The 7,689-nt window shown below is 37.7% G+C and overlaps 2 pseudogenes; one reads left to right on the top strand and one right to left on the bottom strand.

The window, feature by feature from the left end:
• Positions 1–361: 361 nt before the first annotated feature.
• On the bottom strand, positions 362–3,115 carry LOC102439804 (annotated as a pseudogene).
• Positions 3,116–6,104: 2,989 nt separating this feature from the next.
• Positions 6,105–7,034, top strand: LOC102439470 (annotated as a pseudogene).
• Positions 7,035–7,689: the final 655 nt, after the last annotated feature.

Genomic DNA, 7,689 nt, shown 5'->3' with positions numbered 1-7,689 from the left:
CAGTGTATGGCTGGTTAGACTGGCTGAACCCCTGTGCTGAGGTCATGTTTCTACAGCTTAATTTTTTAAAACTCAAATTATCAAGAGTTCCTCTTTATTTTATTAGTTGGCAAAATTTTATCAGTGGTATGTGATGCATGGAACTTTGAAAAATAAAAAAATAAAATTTTTCTCTTTTTTTCCAATTTAATAAATATTTACTGAGCAGTCACCGTGAGTAAGGTATTGGCGATGGAGCCCATGCTACTTGGCTGCTGTTTTTCTAAGGGAGCGGTAGACGGTTTACTAAGAGGAATATGGCTGCAAGATTTTGGTTGCAACACATTCAAAAGTAATTCACCTCGTTCCAGCTTTAAAAGTGTCACCCTTTGGGCTTCAGTTCAGACCTGGTGCTGTCAGAAGCAAAGATGTAGTTGACGGAATCACAAGACAGATCCCATACCTGAGATTGGGTCCAATTAAGTTTTCAACTGCCAGCTAGTGCTCTTGGGAAAGGTCTATAGCAAAAAAACACCCCTATCGTCGGTACAGTTCACAGAAGGATGAGCAATGCTGTAGGAATCTGAAACGATGCTAGTGATAAGAGGGAACTGTCTGACTTTTGATACTTGAGGTAAACAGAGTTCCAGCAGTATCTGGTATTTCCTCATAAAGTCCAGCAGATCCAGAAACCCCACTCCACCCCCATCCCCCTCAGAGGAGTGGAGAAACGTCCCATGCTCTATCTGTTGGGAAGCAGATCCAGGACTATCTGTGTTTCTTTTGAAGGGGTTGGAGTCTCTGGAAGATGCAATGCCAACTTCAGAACTGCTTCCCTCCTCCCCGGCTCCCGGCCCCCCACCCCCACCCCCTGCCGCTGCCTTCTTCTAAAAGAAGTTCCAAGAAATCTTCACTTGCCCAGCTGTAGGGTCTCCACTGAGGGCAAGGCCAAAAACTGTATCTTCAGTAGAAAGGAAGAATTCTTCAGAAAATTTACTAGTCTCCTTAGCCACTAAAGGGCCACCTCTTCTGTCAATTGATATCAAATACCTAACTTCAACGTCTAAGTTTTCTTCTTTAGACTGTTTCATACTTTCAAGTACAGATTCCACATAAGTCCTTTTAGTTATTCCTGTAGCATTTTCAGATCTGGATGTACCCCTTAGTTCCAGGTACTTGACACCATCATCTGCAAATTCTTTAATGACATCTTTTGTGACCATTAGAATATCTTCAGGGCTGGTAGTAGGCTGATAAATAATCTGAAACATCTGGAAACATTCTTCTAAAGTTCTTTTCTGGCACATTCTCATATTTGTTGGAATTTCTGTAAGATATTATCAGGTATAATACTTTCACCTCACTTTCCAAAAACTATCAAGGATCACTTAATTTCAACTTGACTCCTCAAAATAGCAAACGTGAATCACCTCTCAAGCAGTGTATGGCTGCTTAGACTAGCTTGAACCCCTATTTGGAAGCCATGTTTTCACACTTAATTTTTTAAAAATCAAATTATTATTTTTTTAATAGTAAGACTTTATAAGTGGTATGTGATACATGAAACTTTAAGAAATTTACATTTTTTAAAATTAAAGACATATTTACTGAGAAGCCACCATGAGTAAGTTATTGGTGCTGAAGTCCATGCTACTTGGCTGCTATTCTTCAAAGGGAGTGGTGGATGGTTTACTAAGAGGAATATGGCAGGAATATGACTATCAATCATAGTCATCAGATCATGAATGTTAAGACCTGGTTTCTTAGCTTTTAATATCTTCATGGTATAGAACTAATGGATCCATTCAAGTGGGCATGAAGTTCCACTTAGGGACTGCTGTCAGTCTTGAGTATCTTCAGGAGATGGGCCCTGCCGAGTCAGGAGCTTCAGGAGGGGTCAGTGCAGAGCACCAATGACAGCAGAACCTTCAGCAAGAGTTCCCTGGCCTCCCTCGGGTACATGCACAACACCTCTGATGTGTTGCTAATTCTGGGACCAAAATGTATTTCTTACACTTGATCCATTTAAATCCACAGAGTGTATGTGTGCGTAATTATTTGCATAACAAATTTTCAGTGTTCTCAAAATTATTTGCAATTAGACAAAAACCTTGGGCCCAAGTCAGTATCTGTTTTGGCAGTAGATGGGAAATGGGAAAGCTATGTACCATATTTATTTTATTTTCAAGTTAGCATTCTTAACAGCAGGTCAGTGTCTGCAGTTTTTAGTGATCCTATTTTTTGTTACTTTAAACTATCTTTTGTTATTAAAAATACATTTCCTGTATTTGCACCTGAATAACATTGAATTTGATGAAGAATAATAGTACTTACATTCATTTAGACTTTCTATTTACCTTGCACTAATGTAAATGGCTTCTTCTCTATCCCAGTAACTTACTTAGGGATGCACATAGAATAGCATATTGGCAAATTTTGCTATGCAATTATACAATAATTTTTTAGAAAATTTTTGTGTACTTATCCTATAATGGAACACATAAGTTAAGTATTTTTTCCTATCTCCTGCTGGTTTGTCAATTTGAATGGTCAGCCCAAGAGAAAATGAAAAACACCAGACTCAGTGTCTTAAGCAAACTTTTCATTCGGTTTCTGTACTTGCATTTGAAACAGATCTGCTAGAGACCGCTTACTTAACAAATGGATGACAAACACTTAGAGTCATCAGATTTTCAAAAAATCAAATTCTAACATATTAAAGAAATAAAAAATAACATTTGACGGAAATAAACTTTGATTACAAAAATATTTACATGAAACCTGCATAATTTTACTGCACCAAGAACTGTCCTCCCCATTTACAAAAATCAAAGGGAAACCTGATGGACAAGTAATAGTCCTTCCACTCCAACCTCCTATTTGTGCACCACGTGTTGTCCCATGAGTTTTTATAGCTCATGTCAAGATCTAGGTCTCTGTCACAGTACACTCTAGTCACCACTATTATCAGACTAAAGCAAGGCAAATTAAGTGCAGTTTTCACCAATAGGTTTAAGGAATCATCAATGTCAAGATCAATGTTACTGATCATGAAGACATGGAAAGATCTTGTCAGGATGACAGATGACTTATTCTCCCTAGTTTTGACTGTTTCTACTGCATCTTCTTGTTCCATGTCTCTCTGATAGCCAACTAGATCACCAGTTAATTATAAAAGGATATAACTCAAGAACAGTCCGATGGAATTGTTGCATAGAGCTAGGTATGGGGGAAGGGTAGTAAGGAGCTTCCATGCCTTTTCTAGGCGCACCACAACCCCCAAATCCCCAGGTGTTCACCAACCCAGAAGCTCAAGAAACTCACTTTAAATATAAAGACAGGTATAGATTACGAGCGACTGGATGGAAAGGCTTCCAAATTGGAATGGAAGAAGTAAAACTGTCACCATTTACAGATGACATGATGTTACATATAGAAAACCCTAAAAACTCTACCAAAAAAAATGTTACAGTTAATATATGAATTCAGTAAAGATTCAGGATACAAAATCAATATACAGAAATCTGTTGTATTTCTATACACTAAAAATAAAATATCTGAAAGAGAAATTAAGAAAACAATTCCATGTACAATTGCACCAGAAAGAATAGAATACCTAGGGAAAAATTTAACAAAGTGAAAAACCTGTATACTGACAACTCTAAGACATTGGTAAAAAAAATTAAAGAAGACACAAATAAATGAAAGTATACTAGTATACCATGCTCATGGATGGAAAGAATTAATATTAACTACCAAAACAATCTACACATTCAATTCCTATCAAAATTCCAATGGTTTGGGGTTTTTTTCCTTAGAAATAGAGCAAATAATCCTAAAATTTGTATGGAACTACAAGAAAAGTTAGAGGCATCACACTCCTTGATTTCAAACTATATCACAAAGCTATAGTAATCAAGCCAGTATGATAATGGCATACAAACAGACACATAACAGTGGAGCAGAATAGAGAACCAAGAGATAAATCCATGCTTATATGGTCAATTAATTGACAAGAAAAGAGCCAAGAATCTACAATAGGAAAAGGATAGTCTCTTCAGTAAATGGTGTTGGACGAACTGTTACAGCCACATGCAAAAGAATGAAACTAAACTACTGTCATGCAACATATATGAAATTAGCTCAAAATGAATTAATGACTTGAATAAGACATGAAACTCCTAGAAGAAAATATATATGGTAAGCTTTTTGACATTGGTCTTGGCAGGGATTTTTTAAATTTTACACCAAAAACAAAGGCAAAATAAACAAGTGGGACTAAGCAAACCAAAAAATTTCTGCACAGCAAAGAAAAACCATTATCAAAGTGAAAAGACATTTTGATAATGGGAGAAAATATTTGCAAATCATATATCTAATAAGGAGTTAATATCCAAAATACATAAATAACTTAACTCAATAGCAAAACAAACAATCCAACTTAAAAATGGGCAGAGCACTAAATGAACATTTTTCCCAAGAAGACATACAAATGACCAACAGATACATGAAAAGATGCTCGACATCACTAATCATCAAAGAAAGGCAAATCAAAAACACAATAAAAAATCATTTCACACATGTTAAAATGGTTATTACCAAAAAGACCAGAAACAGCAAGCAGTGGTGAGAATGTAAAGAAAAAGAAGCCCTTGTGCACTGTTGGTGGAAATGCAAATTGGCGCTGCCACTATGGAAAACAGTATAAGGGTTCCTCAAAAAATTAAAAATAGAGCTGCTGTGTGATCTAGCAATTCCACTTCTAGGTAGTTATCCAAAGAAAACAAAAGCACTAACTCAAAAAAAAGATACGCACTCCCATGTTCACTGCAGCATTATTTATAATAGCCAAGATATGGAAACAGCCTGAGTCCACCAACAGATGAATAGATAAAGAAAATGTGATGTATACTGGTATATACACAATGGAATACTATTCAGTCATAAAAAGAAATGGAATCTTGCCATTTGTGACAACATGATGGATCTAGAGAGAATCATGCTCAGTGAAATGAGTCAGATAGAGAAAAAAATACTATCTGATCTCTCTTATATGTGGGATCTTTAAAACACACACACACACACACACACACACACACACACACACTCAGAGATTCAGAGAATCAATTAGTGGTTGCCAGAGGAAGGAGAGGGCAAAATGGGCGAAGGGAGTCACAAGGTACAAACTTCCAGTTACAAAATAAGTAAGTCATGAAGATGTGATGTACAGCATGACAACTATAGTTAACAATATTGTATTGCATACTTGAAAATTGCTAAGAGAGTAGATCTTAAAAGTTCTCATCACGAGGAACCAAATTCTGTTACTACATATGGTGATGGATGATAATGAGACTTATTGTGGTGATCATTCTGTAATATATACAAATATGGAATCATGTTGTACATCTGAAACTAATATAATGTGTGTCAATTATGCCTCAATATAAAGGTAAAACAAAATAAAAAGCGAATGGATGATAAAAAAATATACCAGCTAACTCTAATCAAAAGAAAACAAGTATAACTATATTTATTTTAGACAGGGCAGACTTCAAAGCAAGAAAATGTATCAGGAATAAAGAATGGCATTAGGGGTCAATTCTCCAAGAAGACATAACAACCCTTAACATGTATGCACATAATAACAGACTGTCAAACTATGTGAAGCAAAAACTAATAGAACTGCAAGGAGAAACAGATGAATCCACTATCATAAGTGTAGACTTCAACACCCCTCTATCACAAATGGACAGATCCAGCAGGCAGAAAATCAATAGAGACATAATTGAACTCAACAACACCATCTATCAACTGGCTATAACTGACATCGATAGACTGCTTCATCCAACCACAGCAGCATACACATTCTCCTCCAGCTCACATGGAGTTCTGACCAAGAGAGAACACATTCTGGGCTGTAAAACACACCTTTACAAATTTTTAAAAATAGAAATCATTTGATGTCTGCTCTCAGATCACAGTGGAATTGAACTAGAAATCAATGACAGAAAGATAGCTGAAAAATTACAGTTATACACATGTAGCCTTTCTGTGCTACCCAGAGAGGTGTCCATGTGGTGGTGTTCTGTGTTCCTATCATAATATAAAGGGGAACTTCCACAATGTTTGGAGTCTTTGATGTTCCACAGATGAAGGAGGAGGATATCCTCCAATTCCTTGCAGCAGGAACCCACTTAGGTGGCACCAACCTGGTCTTCCAAATGGAACATGCATCTACAGAAGGAAAAGTGATGGCATCTTCACCATAAATCTGAAGAGACCCTGAGAGAAGCTTCTCCTGACATTTCATGCCATTGAAATACTGTCTGGTGTCAGTGTCATATGCTTCAGGAACAATGGCCAACAGGCTGTGCTGAAGTTTGCTGCTGCCTTTGGAGCCACTTCTTTTGCTGGCACTTTACTACTGGAATCTTTGCTGACCAGGTCTAGACAGCCTTCTGGAAGCCACAACTTCTGGTGGTTATTGATCCCAGGGTTGAAGGCCAGCCTTTCACTAAGGTATCTTATGTTAACCCACCTACCAGTGCCCGGTGTAACACACACCCTCCTCTACACTGTGTGGACATTGCCATCAAGTACAACAAAGGAGCTCACTCAGTGACTCTAATGTGACGGACACTGGTCAGGGAAGTTCTGTGCATGCTTGGCACCATCTCTCTGCAGGAGGTCATGCCGGATCTCTATTTCCACAGATATCCTGTAGAGACTAAAAAGGACGAGCAGGCCACTGCTAAAAAAAAAAAAAAGGCTGTGGCCAAAGAGAAATTTCAAGGTGAATGGACTGCTCCACCTCCCAAGTTCACTGCTGCTCAGCCCAAGGTTGCAGACTTGTCTGGAGGCTCAGGTGCCCTCTGTGCCTGTTCAGCAGTTTCCCACTGAAGCCTGGAGCTCAGCCTGCCACAGAAGACCGGCCTGCAGCCCCCACCACGCAGGCCACTGAATGGGTAGGAACAACCACTGAGTGGTCTGAAGCTATTCTTCTACAGACTCTTAAACAGAAAATGGCAATAAGGTTGATGGGAAATAAATAGTATCTCGAAAGAAAGAAAAAAAGAAAGAGAGAAAGAAAGAAAGAAAGAAAGAAAGAAAGAAAGAAAGAAAGAAAGAAAGAAAGAAAGAAAGAAAGAAAGAAAGAAGAAAGGAAGGAAGGAAGGAAGGAAGGAAGGAAGGAAGGAAGGAAGGAAGGAAGGAAGGAAGGAAGAAAAGGAAGGGAAGGGAAGGGAAGGGAAGGGAAGGGAAGGGAAGGGAAGGGAAGGGGAGAGAATGAGAGAGAGAGAGAGAGAAAGAGAGAGAGAGAGAGCCGCACTACTAAATAACACATGGGTCAAAGAAGAAATCTCCAGAGAAATTTAAAAATATTTTTAACTAAATGAGAATGAAAACACAACTTACCAAAATGTGAGGAATGCAGTAAAAGCAATTTTTAGAGGGAAATTTATACTATTGAATGCATATATTAGAAAAAGAGAAAGATCTGAAATCAGCAATCTGAGTTTCCACCTTAGGAAATCAGAAAAAAAGTGCAAACTAAATCCAAAGTAAGCAGAAAAAAGAAATAATAAGAATTAGAGCAACAACAACAACAAAAATCAATAAAATTGTAAACAGATAATCAGTAGAGTTGGAGTCCAAATCCAGGTGTAAATGCCTTTGAAAGTGCCCAACTTTGTGTATCTCAATTAAGGA

The sequence above is a fragment of the Myotis lucifugus genome, unplaced genomic scaffold (genome assembly GCF_000147115.1).
Source record: "Myotis lucifugus unplaced genomic scaffold, Myoluc2.0 scaffold_3, whole genome shotgun sequence".
In the NCBI taxonomy this organism is placed as follows: Eukaryota; Metazoa; Chordata; class Mammalia; order Chiroptera; family Vespertilionidae; genus Myotis; species Myotis lucifugus.
This window is presented reverse-complemented; position numbering and strand designations above follow the sequence as displayed.